The sequence below is a fragment of the Ambystoma mexicanum genome, chromosome 4p, assembly GCF_040938575.1.
Source record: "Ambystoma mexicanum isolate Mex_15411 chromosome 4p, UKY_AmexF1_1, whole genome shotgun sequence".
Taxonomy (NCBI): Eukaryota; Metazoa; Chordata; class Amphibia; order Caudata; family Ambystomatidae; genus Ambystoma; species Ambystoma mexicanum.
The window spans coordinates 985631125-985649059 of NC_090927.1; the positions used below are offsets into that span (position 1 = coordinate 985631125).

The 17935-nt window shown below is 44.7% G+C and overlaps 1 protein-coding gene across 5 annotated transcripts in view; it reads right to left on the bottom strand.

The window, feature by feature from the left end:
- SOBP (sine oculis binding protein homolog) overlaps window positions 1-17935 on the bottom strand; it is a 567669-nt gene that overhangs the window by 167574 nt on the left and 382160 nt on the right. The window lies entirely within an intron of this gene.

Sequence of the window (17935 nt, forward strand, 5' to 3'; positions counted from 1 at the left end):
AACCACTGAACATAAAATGTGTGCTGCAGTCCCTCACCTGGTCATCATTTCAATGCATAACAATCATGCTTTCTGTGAAGAAAAGTGAAGTCGACCCTTCCTATGTATCTATCTATTCTAACTATATAGATCTCCACCTATCCAGCCACGTCTTCCAGTAGATCTAGGTCTGCCAATCTAGCTACCTGATCTTTCAACTCTATCTCGATATGATAGAGATGGAGAATAGATAGGTCAATAGATAGAATGGGTTATCAGGTAATAAGATAGCGGCAAAAATGTCGCCGGTAAAATAAACATTGCAGCAAAAATGCAGTGGTTTGACCGGGTAAAGGTGTACCCCATTATACCATTTAAGGGAAGCAGGGGTTGAGGGGGTGTCTCCCGCATCCTTTACATGATTGTGGCGGCAAAACCACAGCAATATTTTGTATTCACGGCAATTTTTGCCGCAATTTTAAGACATGGAACCATAGAATGATAGCTATACATTCTCAACAAATAAAGTCCAAAAGCAGAACATTCTGTGAAACCATTGGCGAGGATAACACGCTGTACACAAGTAAGCTTGTGGAGTGTTGTACAGTGGACATCTATTTTCTTCATATTTTCAAACTGCAATCAATATTTCAGAATCTTGCATCTCGAAAGCGAGCAAACAAGTATCAAACAGCGAGGCATGGGCAGGTCTGTCCCTTTTTTCAATTTTTTCTAGTTACCAAAGAGCAAGTCACTTGATTAGTAGCTATTTCTTTGTGGGCCCTTCTGCCTTGTGACAGGCCCAAGCAATGGGGGCTTGGAATGTGAACAGAAGGGAAACACTCTTGGCTTGATTCACAGAACGTTTTTCAGTGGGATTGTGCCATTATAAAACGCTTCTGTGAATCAGGTGGTCTGTCCCTACACTAGGTATAGGACCCAGCCAATCAGATGTTTTGTTGCAACCCAATTCTCATGTTTTCATTTAACCACCTGAGCACAGCCAACATAATATCCACATCTGAGGCAGTGATGCTGTGATGTTGGGTGGTAGCTGGTAATAGAAGAGAGCTTATTGGGCAATGGGTACCTGACAGAGTTGAATAACATGTCCTCAACTTCTAAGCTCATGCCATGTTCATTCCCAGTGCCTGCTTATAGACTACCAAGTAAAGGGACCTGGGAGAAGAGTGATATCTAGGTCATGCATCCTAGTATTTGGACAGGTTTTGCAAGCCTAAGAGGTGTCACAAAGCCGCAAAGGATCAACACCAGGCCGGCACCAAAATGTTTACTTACAAAAAAGGTTTACTAGGTTTACTAGGGCATGCAGAGGTTCAGGGCTAACTATATGAATGTAACTTAAAGCTTCAAAAAAATAACGGAATGGCTTCTCCTTGAACTTAATATTTTAACTCCCTTTGTAAATCCCAATGCCTGTTCTCCTCCCGGCTATGGATACTCACCTTCCCGGGGGCTGTATGTGTCCTCTGCACACCTTTCCTATCTTGTTGCTCAATGAATTCTAATAGTGTGCTTCTCATCCTCCATTCCAGAAGAGCTCCGATCCCGGGTCTTTGGGTCAACGTGCCCCCACACATTGCCCTTGCACAAAGTTGAAAGTTGAAGCAGAGATATGGCGGACAACATCGCAGCAGTTCCACAATTGTTATCAATTTAAGAAATCTGCCACACACCCAACCAGAAGAACTAGCTGGCGGAGCAACCGTGCTCCACTCTTCATTTGATTGACAGTGGTTATTGGGCAGACACAATACTCAGAGCAGAATGTTTGCAACAGCGACGCCCAAACAAGAATAGATTTGTTCGCCACAGGTTTGAAATATGCGTGCTAGTAATAATAGGCTCCCTAGAAGCTTGGCTTCTGCTTTCTCCCTACTTCCCTATCTCAGGACCCTGATCTGACGTTTAAGGCCCAATCTCACCCTCCTCCTCGGTAGGTAGCAATGCCACATGCTCATACCTCTACCTCCCTAAGGCTCACCCTTGCCAGGTGTTGGGATTTTCCTCTTCTAGTTTACCTATCTCTTCTCGCAGGTGTATTCCCCTCTGGTCTGCACCTTCTAGCTCCTCCAGTCTCCTCTCTTACCTTGCTGGTCTGCATCCCTTTCACCAAACCTCTCCTCCAAACTCCTCCCTCTCTCTGATCTCTTCTCCAACATATTTCTTGTATCTCCTTTCCATCTCCTCCCTTTACAACTTCCCCCTTCTGTCTCTGTACCTACTATTTGATATTCTCCCTCTCCTCCTGAATGATTCCTTTCTATTTAGGGTCTCCCCCAGCCATCTCTTTCTGTCTCCTTCTAGCCAACTTCATGTGTCCCCTTGCTGTGACCTCCAACCTCCTCCAGTTATCTCTTTCCAATCTCCATCCGGAGGTTCTACTTACCGCCTTTCCTTTCTCACCTTTGCTTTGATGTTCTCACTCCTCCTCCAACTAACTCTTACCAATTCCTCTCCAAGGTCTCTCCCCATCTACTCGCCTCCCTCGCGTCCGCCTTCCCCCACCTCTTCTTTACACCACCTTTCCTACCAGCCTCCCTCAATTCCTACCTCCACCTTCATGCCTCGTCCTCTCTCCTTTTTCTTTGTCCTGCCTCTCCAACTCTCTTCTGCCACCTCTCCAACTTTCCTCTTTGTCCTTGCCTCCAGCACTCACTTGCCGACTCCTGACACTCACACCTGAGTCCTGCGTTCTCAAGCCCTTGGGATATCCTACTTTGGAAAGAGTATACCTATGTGGGATTATCATGTATGTTATGGGATTGAAACAGTCAATCTGTAAGCATTTATATACCAGTTTGTGATGCAGGCAGAAGTGGACATAGACTGGTCCAATTTCAAACTCAGTCTACATCTTGGATGTCATGCATTGGTGTGGGATGCTGCCGAGCAGATGGTCCTCATGTACTTACTCGATGACTGAGAGCATCCGTAACAGTCCTGTCCCTGGTGCACCAGGCATGCTGCCATAGTAAGCACCAGTATCCAGAAGACTCTCAAATGATCTTCCTCACTTGGGAACTATCATGTGCAGAGTCGCAGGTTAATCATGAGGATTCCTTAAACGGGCAGTGGAACTCAGGGCACGATGTTCATGGCAATGCCATGCTTTAGGCTTGAGGTAAGGTGGCGTGGTGCAAGGTACCCTCCATTTACCTCTTTCAGGCCTGGCATCATGTTGCTGTTGGCCACCACATACATGTCACAGATGTACAGGTAGGGGAAATCCCTGCAGAGGCTAAATTAAGGATGTGTCCTAGTGCTTACTAACAGAACAACATTTAAATAATATCAGTGGTTTGGCCAGTGATATCTCAAGAACAGTTGCATGTTTCTGGAAGCCCATGGAAGCTCACTCTGCTCTGGTACAGTGAACATGAATCCATGCAGACAAATGCATGTCTTAGCAATGTGAACGGTAGGGGGCAATTCAATGGGAAACAGTGGCTTCTGCATCCTTCCTTCACACATCCCACACGGCGAAGAGGTATAGTTGAACTCCATAGTGTAGTCACCCTAGAAACTAAGGTTGTGAGGTTATCTCCCAAGTTATCGAGGCCACCATTCACACTTCTATTGTTTTTGTTTTGCTTTAAGTGAACATAAAAGATGACCGTGTGTATTATGATTGGTTTCATTTAGAGACATGGGTGGAGGGCGATTTGGGCCAAGACTTTCAAAAGGTCCATGGTTGCAGTGAGAGAGAAGTGAGGGTGAGAGGAGCGAGTTGTGAGGCATGATTTAAAATTGTATAGCAGGGAGAGAATGGTGCTGGTGGGAGAAGCCGATCCATCAGAATGGGAAAGGGTAGAGAAGAAGCTGTGGGGTCAAGTGAGGAGGCACCAGGAAGGAGAGAGCAGGTCTCCTAATGCAGGTATGAATCATGTACAAAGCTCCTTGCTGAGATTGGGGACTGGGTGAGCCTACCAAAGGGGAGCGAGCTCGGCCAGAATGAGAATGGGCTGAGGCATGGGGCTTCATTGCTTGTACTGTGATGGGAAGATGAGAGTAAAGAAGGGGCACAAGAGCCTCTCCAAAAGTAGCACACATCTCCCACTGTGTTGTCTATTCACTGCGGAAGAAAAGTCACTTGGCGGCTTACTATCAATGACCTTTCACTGTGATAAAAACCACTCTGATAAATGGCATGGATCAAGGTGTTTTCTGTAAAATATGGGGATTGTAAAATAAGGGCAGAAGAAACAACTCTTGGTTGCTGCAGATGTCTTAAGTCGACATGAGGATAACAATAGGTTTGGTTTGGAGTACCTCCATTTCGCAGTAGACATTCATGTAAGATACTGAAGGAGTAACTGTACAAAAGCCGCTAGTTGGCAAAAGCATCAAGTCTTCCATGTAATTATTTTAGCCCCTTGCTTTCCAGTTTTTCCACTGTTTCTTGTGGCTTCAGAATGGGAAGGTCAGAAGAGCCTTTGTGGGGACTCACGAGGGGACAGCCCTAAATAAGGGAGTTGGAGGGTACATTAGTAATATACTTAAAGGATCACCATGCCAGATTTAGCAAGTCATCAGGTTGAACCCGTTCTCCCTTAACCAGCGCATTGGTAACAGTGATCTGAAGCAGGGCCCGAGCAGGGCCCTACTCAGCACGATGATAAGGAAGTGCAAAGAGATCTAAGCAAGTACAGCCCTAGATTGACAACTTTGCTCGGATATTGCCAGAGCTTTGAACATTAAGGACAAACTACCTTTCGATGGGAGACAGGATCAGTAACTGGGTACTTCCAGATCAACTGGTTGCAATTTTCTTTTGAGGCAGAGACCCCTCCTGCTACCCGCAAACTCTGAGATGCTTTGGGAGTGAATCGGTCTACGGCACAAAGGGAACCCTTTCACATGTGGGTTCTGCAGCCTGTGTGGACCATGAGTCTGTGCTAGCTACCACGCCGCCCTTACCTGTGACGGATCTCTAATTTCCAAGAAGTCCACAGTCTCTTGCAAAATTACTCCAATCGCATCTCTCACCATGAGCTGGAGAAGATTTGTCAAATAATTCTATCCAATAAAACAGCAGTTAATAGGAAGTGCCATGATGACAAAACCTCAAGCACAAGGCAAAGTTATTGTGCCCCCCAAAGGCCGTCCAAAGCTTGCAATTATTAAAGCCAGACGCCTGTGTGGGTCAGTGCATGTGTGTGTAAACTAGAAGAACAGCACGCTGAGAAGAAAAGGTTAAAGTTCCAGAAAGACAAACACACCAATACTAGGCTCTGAGCATCAACCCAGTCTTAAAAGAACCCAGGTTCCACTCCCAACTGGTCAGCAGAGAAGTACAAACTGCGATATGTATATAGTGATCGTAAGACATAAGTGAGCGGGTGAGTTGTGTGTGGAAGGGGTGCATTTGCATCTTATAGGCTCAAACCTATTCAACGGCTCAGGCACATTCAAATTTCCACCATAGGTTTGAAGAAGGGCTCCACAGATTTGGAATAGGAGATGACATACAACGGACTATTTGGGAAAACAGAAAACAAGATGATGCAGCTCGAACACCTAGGTTTCGTTCTGTTCACATTCTGCTAAAACGAACCGAAAGGCTGTTTAAGACAGTTCATTATGAGTCTGTGGCAGTGTCCATCAAAAGCAAAGCTATACACAGGAATCACCTAGGTGCTACTACCCAATTTGCTGGGATCCAATCTCCTGACTCCTTGCAGACTTTTGCATCCAATCTCCTGACTCCTTGCAGACCTGACCCCATTGCACTGATCGCAACATCCAATGTGCTGCCTGATTATCGCAACATCCAATGAACTGTCTCATTACATACACCCATATAATGTGCTCACTTAGTTTAGAGACCCGCAGCCAATGTACTCACCCATTTTAGGTTGTATCCAAATAGGCACGAATTCCTACTAATTCTGAATCACTGGTCCATCTGACAAGCGCGAAACAACATCTATCAATTAAGCCGCACCATGATAAGCATTAATTAGGAAGAGGACGTGGGTGCTATAGGAAATCTGCATCGAACTCGGCGACGACAAAAGCAGCAATTGGAATGCACCTCCCACATCAGACAGCATGCGAGAGGGCGTGGAAGATAAATGCCTGGTTCATCAGTGGCACCCGCGTTGCTACTTCCGGTTGGTTGACACTTGCATTATGTTTGCTCTGGTATACGCTAAACACCGTCTTGCAGCCCCCTGAAATTCACAGCTGAGTGCCTCCCCCCCACTCGCATATGTCTCTAAGGCAGTCCTCCATTTTCCACCTAGCAGTGCATGCACTTGTGGGATCCTGGATGAGTAGCAGAGGATTTACATCAAGTTCATGAACTAAAGCCAGACATGGAACACAAGAACAAGAACACCAGGACATTCATTAAGTCATCAATCACTCTGATCCCACCTGAAGCAAAGGGGGCCACCACAAATTAAGCTCCCGGGAACCTGCTTACAGAGGGATCTAGAGCCCGTCTGTTGGAGTAGGTAGGGAGGGTTTGGGGGTAGGAGGGCTCCACCCTCTTGTAGCTCTATGGGGTGCTGTACACAGTGAATTGGCACTCATACCACCCAGACGCTGCTTTAAAACACTGGGGGTTAGGCTTAACGGAGAGGTTATGAGAGTTAAACCAAATGGATGTGTTGTCCTGTTAAGCTGTATTTTCAAGTGAAAGGAAAGGGTTGCATTCAGTGTAGTAGGGTCAGAGGCCTGTTCGAGTGGAGCAACATGGGTACTAGACCATGCAACTGCATATGTTTTACACACTGCATGTTGAAGTACTTCACGAGTGTGGTTATTACCCTTTGGTAAAAAAGCTCAAAAAAGTGGGAGATTGATGTCCAATAGTTGGTCCATTGGGTGTACTGCAGCATTGGGTAATAACTAGTGGGGTGTGACTGTATGATGGCATGGAAGGGTATTGGGAACTGTAAAGGTGAAGGGGGTGCTGACAAAGGGTGAGAGCAATTAAAGCGGGAGCAGAGGGAAGGTGAAAAAAAGGGAATGCACTAAAAGGAGGCTTGAAGTGCACCAAAAGGGGACAAGTGAAAGCCTTTGGTGTCGTCTTAAACTTTGTCCATAGCTGTCTGATGCTGGCATGCTCCCCCTCTCCATGGTGGTGGGGTGATGGAGGTCTCCCTTCCTGCTATCTGGTGATCCCGATCCATTGCTACTCCCAAACTGTGACCCATCCGGCTGCTCCCTGCTTTATCCTGTTCCACATACACCTGCCAAAACCTGTAGAGGGGAAAAGGTGAGAATTGCCTCGCCCCACACTATCACCAAAGGCTTTGAAGGCATGTGGAAGCTCCAGCAATAGCCTGGAGGTAGATGAGGACGCATTTGTGGTAGCCAAAGGTAGGTTATTGTGGAGGGAGGGCTGGGATCCAGGCTGATGCCAGTGCCTCGCAGAAGCCCCTCCTCACCTTAGGGGCCTACGTCCAGGGGTCCTTTTCATGGACCTAAACAGGATTTGGCATAGGTTTAGAGGTCACACGTAACGTAGAATAGTGGTGGCAAGGGCCACCCACATCTGTGTGACATCTCTTGCCTTTCCTTGAAACAAATTCCTGCTCATCAGCTACGCCAGGGCCCACACACTGCCATGAGTGGCAAACTGAAGACCCGTGAACAGGGACGCGGGCTTCTGCTGCTCTCTTGGAAGTGTCATTTTGATACCCCCACCCCCCGTTTTTCAGGGCCAACATGGTGCCTCTATGCATTCTAGGGGCATGCCAGCAGCATTACGAGTATGACGGCAGGCTATGGAATGTTTGCTGTTCTTTGGCTATGCCTGGCTAACCCCAGAATAGTCGGCATAACCCCTCACATTGCCACCTACCCGCTTTTATGGTCACCGACAGCTCGTAGTTATCTGTGGTTCTGCAAACATACCAACATTCTATGACCAAAAACAGATCGGATTTTTGCACGATTCATTAGCATAATGATAACATCACGTGGCATCGACCTCAGAGAAGGTGCTTCCGATCCTAGCAGTGCCTGTATTTCATCTAGGGAATACTCCTACAAGTAGACACACGTCTTGATAATACGGGTAATTGAAACACAACTTGTGTACTAAAACCTGGAAGCAGATTACAGTTTCTGAAAAACAAGATATCTGCTGTCGAAGTAGGCAGGGGAGGAGAGAGTGGTGTACAGAATGTGCCAGATAATATGCGGGGGGGGGGCCCTTTGACTAGCGATGTGCTTATCAACTTCTTTCATGTCCTGCGACTCAGCATTGTAAGCACACGCTCCACAGACCATTGAAACAAAATCTTGGGAGTACAGATGTAAGGCCTCATTACAAGTTAGGCAGAAATTCAGCGGTCCATCCTCCAAGAAAATAGCCCTCGGTCATTACCGTTACCGCCACTTGGTCAGGTGGAATTTCCGCCTGATTACAAGTGTTGGTGGCGGTGTAATTCCCCATTTATTTTTGGTCCATTGGACCCAATGTGGCTTTTTTTGCGGAATTACCATGGCAGAATTACCGTCGCAGTAATTCCGACAATTCCGTGAATTTTTCGGCGTTGAATGGGAAGATTTACCTCCAGGGTTTTGCTGGAGGTAAATCCTCCACTCAAAACCCAAAGTCATCATTTGGCATAGTGGTAAAATTGTGGTAACTCAGTTACTGCCCATTTTACCACTTACCGCCTAACTCGTTATGAGGCTGAAAGACTTTGAGTAACCCATGTGTAGATATCCTCCAATAACATGGACGTCCTCCCTTCCTGTCAAAATGGCACTGGGTTGAACACAGACAGGCAGAGACGTTTTTATGGGAGGGCAAAAGCGGCACGTGCCCCGGGCCCCCACCCTGGAGGGGGCCCCCACATGGCTGCCTGATTGAAATCAGTCAGTGCCCATTTGTTTTACAAAACTAAAATAACCCATACCATGTGTGGTGCGCTGCAGAGGTGCCAAACGTGCAGCCAGGCTGTTGGTGACCAGTACAAATGGTCGTCAATTAATCCTATGATGCTTTTTGTGTTCACTGTAGTACACAGTTTGTCCAGTCATTATCGCACAACCCCTGTATTTTTCTCACCATTCTGTGGGTTATACATAGATCATGTGCCATACCGAAAGTTGAAACGCATATTGATATATTTGAGTGCCATGATTGCTCAGAAGATAGATCCGTTTGTTAGGTACTTGTTACAGAGATGTGTGTTCATATACCAAATCACAGTACTAAATTCCAGCAAGGCCCACTCAGCCTTTCCTATGCCTGAGATTGATAAACGTGCATGTATATATACTTTTGTAATTGTAACACTTAACGTGTGCTACACAGCAATTTAATTGCACTAGTTAGCTTCAGCTATAAAAAGTGACATATCATCCATCTGGTGCAGGTCTAGAGCTTTGTTCCTCCAAATGAGGGATGTTAAAACTGGCAACCGCTTCCCAACGAGGAGCATAAGGTGTTAGTAAGGCGAGGTGATTGGGTTGTCAAATTCGAGACACTGGAACCAAAGTGTTGAGGCTCATATCCTGGCTTTTCCAGCAGAAGATACACTGATCCTGGACAATCATCTTATGCCAATGTATTGTGTTGTCTCCTGTGAAAAGGTTTGCCTTCTCACTTACGTGTGGCATTGTTTAGCCTAGTGCTTGATCATTCTTTTCATGTAGATCATTTGAGTGCATGGGGTTCTAGACAGAAGTAAGCCAACCAAATGTCACTGACCTCTGGCAAATATATTTTCTAGTCTGCTCATTTGGCAAAAAACAGTCTGCTTTATTATACAATTTGAAAGGTACTTCTGCACATACTAAATAACAGTCTTCAGTTCTGTCTTTCGGGTGCATGTAAAGCTTTAACATATAATTGAAAATCCCAGATGAAGCTGTTAAAGCTCACATCAATGAATATTATGGTGCTAATGTACTTGCCCTGGTGATGGTGAAAATCAAGCTAGAATCATAGTTCTTTTGCCTAAAATACTTCATATTTAGTTATGTGAATTGCATACTTTCCAAGTCAGTTCTTAAAACAATACGGTATTATTTTAGTTCATGAAAGTGAAACACAAACAATTGCACCTTGCTCTATTTTAAGAACAATGTGGTCAAGTACAGAAATTGCAGATTCAGCTCAAATCTCATCTTCACCCCTTAACCAACATGCCTGATCCTGGGCAACTCATGTAATCTTATTTTGCCTAATTTGTCCACATTTCCAGTCTGTAAACTGTTGAAAATTCTCAGGGCTCGATTCTGTTCAAGGCGCAGTGAGTGTGGTAAACACCATGCTTCATTGGGCATTTTCATGATGCCCAGGTACATTCTCAGGCGGTCCGGGGGGTCGGCGCAGAGGACGATACTGCTATGTCACAAACAGTCTGCATTTTTACCAGTTTTTTAAATTAATGGGCGGGTTGCAAGTTTTTGGCAGCAGTTTCGTATAATTGCACAACATTCAAAATTTAACAAAAGCGCTGCGAAAACCCCCCTTTGTGCATTCTGTTTATTTTTAAGTTTTTTGTAGCACCAACCCATCACTCCAACACCCCAAAAAACAATCCAGTCATTATAGGAACGTTCAATTATGTGCTAAATATCTACTTAAACCAGCACATTTAGGATCAGGCGTACTTGTGATATTTTTTGTTTTTGTTGAGAAGCACTTAATCTGTTGGTTTGCCCCCGTTCAAATGCACGTGTCTAGTTGGATGTGTACGTTAAAGGGGGGCGGGAGGGTGACCTTGCCTCTTTTCTCTGACAACACTCCTCCACAATAGGAAAAGTGCAATAAGCGGACCACCACCAAAGGGTATCACGTAAGATTATCCCCACCAATAAGGTCACCATATATATAGTCGTCGGGAAACAGCATAGAGGACATTATTGATGGGGTTAATACTAGGTTTTAACTGGAGCGGGGGTGTCCCCTGCTCCCTTTAAAAAAAGATGGGGGCTACAGGGGTGTCCCCCGCGGTTCCATGGGGTAATAGCGCTGCAAAATAATTACGCCATTCTTGTATGGCAACATTTTTGCGGCAATATTAACACATGGAACCCACCAAAGGAGGTAGTGTATGTGTCTGATATTTTTACACTGTCACTAATGTGGAGCAGTAACACCAGAATCCACATGCAAAGGACCTGTTTACGGAACTGGTGATTGCATGGTTGGTTTCAAGCCAATGCTGGCAACAGGCACAAAGGTTCCTGAAACAATGAAAAATATAGTCCACAGGCGCCCCTCTGCGTGCTACCTTTTTGAAAAATGTTTGGCAAAGGTTCCTGAACTGGTGCATTGGGTGCTCCCTCAGTGAAATCTGAGACCATCAGAATAGGTGTTAATTACCAAACATGTCGGTAAAACATAATCCGACATTTTCGGCAATTTACACCTACCCAAGAATAGGGAGTTGGGTCTCTAAGAGCCATTTAATTCTAAGGGTATGCTCTTCAAAAAATGTCTCACTCATGATTGTACTGGCTACAGTGTTGAATTGTATATAATAATCGTGACCATTGACATATTGCAAACCAAAGTAATTTGTTTTTTGTGTGCTAATAGCAAAAATTCTTGAAAACAATAGCTTCTAATGTATATCCACAATCTACGCAATCTGTCTACATGGTTGGGCACTTGTACTTTCAAATAGACTGCCAACCCAACCTGAGGCATCTCTGTATGATGGGTTATGTGTGCCTTTTTCATACAGATACTTATCTATGCCCTTCATTAGAACGTCCCCTTTCTCGAGGCTGGAATTTCTAAAAAGGTTCCTGCACCTATGCTCGAACACAACTAACCTCGTCCTGGACTGAAAATGTTGCTCTTCAAATGCTGCTGGTTTATTATTCCGATTCCAGCCAGTCTGAAGAGGTTAAGGAAGACTGGCAGGGAGCCCCAGCCATATTTTCATTGCTGCAGCACAAAGAAACATCAACCTAGGGGTTTTGATCGCGATGTGGGGACGGAGACCAGGGATTGTGTGTCCCATAATTGCTTTGGTTCAGAGGGGTGCCCCAAAGGAGTCTGTGCCCCAGGCCCCAAGATTCCTTAAGATGGCCCTGCAGGCAGGGAGTATGTTTGTGCTGTTTGCATAGGAATGCACAATAGCTCAGCACTTGAGGGGTTAAGCCAGCTGCTGAGTGGTTTTAGTCCGCCCGTGAGAATCGAGCACCATTGGGCGGGGCGAGTGACGTGTGAGGGCGTGGTGGATTGAAAACTGCACTGGGGTGAAAATGGGTGACATGCTTCTGAAGCAGTTTCAGTTCTAGTTTAAAGCCAGCAGGACATTTTGGATCACAGGCACAGAAATGCCATTGTGCCCATTTCCTCCCACGCAGCTGAATTAGCATGGCTGAAAGCGTGTGGCGATGCAACACCACGACTGCAGCACCCAAATGAAGGGCAGGGTTGCACATGAACCTTTCAATCCCCACCTGCCCCGTGCCAAAAACTCACGTCTAACAGGAACAAAAAAGCAGAGACTGGAAAACCTACAGCTGCCCAGCATATATGAAAGAGCCCTTGCGGATCTGGAAAATGGCAAAAATGTCTCGCAACAATGCCTTTCGTTTTGTATGTGAATTTCTGCGCTCAGGAATTTTGTGTGCAATTCTGTGTTTTTTTACGCGTGTGTTTATGCCTGGATATTTGTGTATGTGTGAGATATATGTGGGGGGTCAGGAGTGGGTTATATGTTTTTTCTCGTATGTTCAGTGTGTGCTTGCACGTGTGTATGCATCTTTCGGGGTTTGTGGTTCTCTGGGAATGGGCGATATGAAAGTGTGTGTGTGTGATTTTAATCGAGCCGTTTGTGTGTAAGAGGGGCAGGGGCTGAATCTCTGGAAACAAAAGATGGATGGATGTGGAGCTAAGTGGGTTTGTGTTTCCACAGGTGTGGGAGTTCTGTGGGGGGTGGGAGCCTTTGCCTACTTTACAGACCCGTATGTGCGGGTGTCTGCAAGGGCGCGCATGCAAGAGGACCTCTTCTTCAAATAAGCAGCAGGTGGGAATCTCTGTGTGCTGGGGTGTGGATCCGTGTATGGGTTAGTATGTGGTTCTATATGTGCGTTATTGGTGGCATATAAGTATGAGAGAGATAGATAGATAGAATAGAGATGGAGGAGAGGGAACCTATGGAAATGGGCTATATGTGTGTGGGGGGGGGAGGGTGCACCTCCAAGCATGTATCTGTGCACGTTTGTTTAAGGGTGGCTGTTTTAATCTGTGTGATGGGAACTGTGTATTTTAGATTTATTTGTCCTTGAATTGGCAGATACATTTGTATTGTACTGATAATTATCTTCGTATTTTCTATTGTTCACTGCTTATTTCTCAGCCTTTTCCAAATAACCCCCACCCCCTGTATACATACATAGTGTTTTTTTGTTTTTTTTTACTGTTTCGCTAAGGAAGTGGAACTGCATTAGTGTTCCAAACAGCATGGTCACATGGGGCACTGCCCTTAAAATAGTGAAGATTAAGCGTGTGGTTGTCAGACCTGTTCATTGTAAATGCTTCGGCTTTCTGGTTTTCAGTTGAATCTGATAAATCCCACAAAAAACACAAGGACAAAAAGGTGCCTCCTCGCGTTACACCGGAAAACACCGTTTTTGCCCCCACACTCCCTTTAGTGGTGCCTTATTGTGAGCAAGGATGGGAGGAAGGTTGGAGGGGTACAGAGGTGGCTGGATAGGTGGCTTGGCATACAATAGGCGAATGGACTTACTCCCCCCCCCCGCCCTACCCAATAGGCCTATAAGCTTTCTCCCGTTGCTTCCTCTCCTGTCCCCCGACCATATTCAAAAACACTCATCATTCTAGGTTACATTGTTTTCATTGGTGAAAGAAAATATTCGGCAGTGGCCAGGGACTATTTTGAGGAATTGTAGACACATTTAAGTCATTTTTGTGGCTGTCGATTCACATCTCAAAATGGACCAATACTCCTCAAAATACCCCTTGACCACCGACAAGTTTGTATTTACATAAAATGGTTTAAAAGTGATTTGTCAGTGTTTTGCGCGCCAAGGCCTTCTTTCACCCCTCCCTCGAATGTAGGGTTCCATAAAACATGCACAGGCACCAAAAAATCGGTTACATTGTTTAAAAAAAAAAAAAAGTAGTTGCAATGACCAGGACCTACATTGAGCAACTGAAGCCCATTTTGAGCCTTTTCGTGTGGCCATGAAATCACACACCTCCAAAAATAAGCACATCTCAAAATCTTCCACAATTCCTGAAAAGAGCCCCTGACTAGTGACTGGCAACCCCTTGGGCTCCCTCAATAGCGTGTCCACTCCAAAATGCATGTATGTTAATACATGCATGTTTATCATATACACTGGAAATACAGGGTTGCTTTCCATTTTCCGCAGCAAATGTATAAACACGTTTATACACAGATTTTTACATTTTGTGGAAAGACTGGGGAAAAAAAACATATAAATTGACAAAACATTAACACTGAAAACCAGAAACCCTACATATTTTTGACCTGATCTTTTATAAGACAAGCCAAGTTACTGGTAGAGAATCCCACCCCTTTAGAATGGGTTGATCTCCATGTTACTGTTTAGTTATTGTAGCATCATCCGCTACCAGGCATACATCTAAACCTATGCCAAATCCTGACGTAGGTCCATGAAAATGACCCCCGGATGTAGACCGCTAAGGTGAGGAGGGGCTTCTGCGAGGCACTGGCATCAGCCTGGAGCCCAGCCCTGCCTCCCCAAAACCCTACTTCTGGCTACCACAAAGGCGTCCGCATCTACTGCCAGGGTATTTCTAGAGCTGCTGCATTCCTCAAAGCCTTTGGTGATAGTGTGGTGTGAGGTCATGTTTTCCTTTTTCCCCTCTACAGGTTTTGGCAGGTGTATGTGGAACAGGATAAAGCAGGGAGCAGCCGGATGGGTCACAGTTTGGGAGTAGCAATGGATCGGGATCACCAGATAGCAGGAAAGGAGACCTCCATCACCCCACCACCATGGAAAGGGAGAGGATGCTAGCATTAGACAGCTATGGCCAAAGCTTAAAACTACTCCAAAAGCTTTCACTTGTCCCCCTTTTGGTGCACTGCAAGCCTCCTTTTAATGCATTCCCTTTTTTTCACCTTCCAACCGCTCCCTCCTGTTCAAAGCGTGTTTGCTCCCACCTTTTGTCAGCACCTGTACCCTTTCAGTCCCCAATACCCTTCCATGGCATCAGCAGTGGTACATACAGTCTCAACCCACTAGTTATTACCCAATGCTGCAGTAGACCAAATGTACCAACTATTGGACATCAACCCCCCACTTTTTGGAGCTGTTTACCAAAGGGTAACTACATTTTCTAAAACCACCCCATGGTCCCCCAAAATATGTCTGATGACCATGAAGGATTCTGAAAGATCGTCCCCCCTAAAACAGTACACAGCAGGCTCAGAAAGTACAAAAACACAGAGAACACAATATTCTTGAGCAAGGTCTGGCCAATGAATCATGCTAGACAATGTTGGCCCACTGTCAAAATCACCAAAGAGAATATTCTGTCGATTATACTTCAGAGAATTCATGCCTGATGTGAGAATGTTGTACACCGATATACTTAGGTTCACATCATTCCATCACAAGCTCTATGTGACAGACTGGTGCTTTTATATACACCCAAATGGCTACCAGATCCAGACATTGCGCATAGAGAGATCTTGTGAAGATAACCAGAAAAGTACACAAAGGGAATTTTCCAGAATATCCTGTTTCCATCATGAAAACTGGATTGTCTTCCTCCTGTCAACCCAAAACTATTTCTTTCACCGGCCCTGATCGGTAAATAGCCAGCTCCAACAACAGGCGTCCATCTGCTAGCCCACTCCAACAGCACCCTGCACAGGAGAAAAGAGAAGGCGAATAAAGCGCTGTGACAAGACACAAGTGTTTAGGCCTCAACTGCCATTATGCTCCTCAGCTCAAGTAACGCACAGTGGTGGCTGGTGAATTTTTTAACTGGTGGGGCGTAAATGTATGTGTCTAATATGCATGAGCGACTGAGCGCAGCGTGGGAGAGCCCAAACCAAACCAGGGGGCTTCGGGGAGGTTCTCCACAGAGAATTTATTTTAAATAATGGGTTGAAATGGTGCATTTTACAGCACTTTCTGTAAAAAAAATGGATAAAAAGCCATCAATTTTGTATAGTAGCACATGAAACCCCAAAAAATGCAAATTACCAACAGTGCCCAGGACCATTGCCCAATGCATTTTCATTACACCTTTGCCCACAACATATGCTAGTATATTATATATTTTCATGCTGGCTGTGCCCATATATATCCATGCATGCTGCACCAATATGTTAGCATTACCATATAAGGTCTCCCAACCAGTAAACAAATGCTGCTAAGCCACATAAATAAAGACTATCCAGCTGGCTAAACTGGTTTACATTGAATGCATGTCCAGTGACAACAGTCGTCATGTTTGCTTTATCCTTGATGCACAGTAACTGCCCCATTGTGTATCTGTATTGGTGTATACCTCTAAAGCGCCCCATTGTGTATCTGTACTGGTGTATACCTCTGTAAAGCGCTCCTTTGCTTCTCGAAACTAGGTCCATGCTCAATAAATACAATAATAATAAAATAATCAAATATGAACATAACTTACATCAAATTCCACATTATATCACATATATAGACACCAATGACAACAATGATGTCACGGATTAGACAATACTAAATAATAACTACATCCAAACGTTTTATATGGTTTTGTAAAATTCATCTAACAACCCCTGCTCTGGGCCATCAACACAACTTCCTGTAGGAGTCAAAGACTGTGGGCATAAAACGCACAGCTTGAGTTCACGGGGCAGGTCTGCTTTAGGGGCAACTATTGACTTGTGTCCGAGTTCGTGCCCTTATAGATTCCACTGCCATCGTTTATGGTTTACCCTCAGCAGCTTGGCCTCCATCTCTACATAATGTCTGGACTGCAGGGACAACGGTGCAGTTATGAACACCACCACTGGAAGTAAACTAAAGCCAAGACATGCCGTCCATTCAAAAAAGAGCTGTTGCTCCCAATTTCAGTGTCCACCCATTAATCTCAAAAACACCTCAACCATTTGGGAGCACATTGGTGGGAGTGACCTCATTGGCGATCGCATGTGCAGGGTATCATGTTTGGAAGGAGGAGGAGACAATAAAGATAGGAGGTATTCATCACAAATAGTGTTTGTAAAATCTAAGTTTGGGTATTACTTAGATATTGTATTCAGGTGTCTGCCTGTAGATTTATTTTTTATTGAGAAATTAGATTGTTTTTATATAACTTTTTATTTGAATAGTATGGTCATTCAATTTTTATAGACTGAGGGTTAGATTGTTTTTATATAACTTTTTATTTGAATAGTATGGTCATTCAATTTTTATAGACTGAGGGTTGAGTAGAATGCTGTATTCATCTATTTTTTATAGGATGACATTTTGTATGAAGTGATTGTTTAATTTGTACGAAGTATGTAGCCGTTAATTTATCACATGCTGTTTGAAATGTATTTGGATGATGTAAAGGCGCCTAAGGTTGGCTCTTAACCAAATGCGCAATAAAAAAATTTACAAAAAAAACACCTCTACTATACCAGTGTTGAAGGTGTTCAAGAGATACAATGTGATGTGAGGGCAATTTCATTTGCAGCCGATGGTACTGGGTACGTTGTCTGCATCTCCAAATCCTTCTCATTAAAAATCAGGAGACTTTGGATCAGATGTAAATTTGACAGAAGTTCAACTTTCAAAACATAATTGACTCACAGGAAACTGCTGATTGCAATGGGACAGCCACTCATTAATGTCAAGTAAGCTGGTTCAATCAATCTAGTTTCTACTGCACAGGCGTCAATGTCATTAGAACCCTTTGTGGGTGCATCAGCCAATCAGGTTGCTACAAACTCGGGCTGAATCTAATGATCCAAGCCCGGGTTTAGAGGAACCTGATTACTTG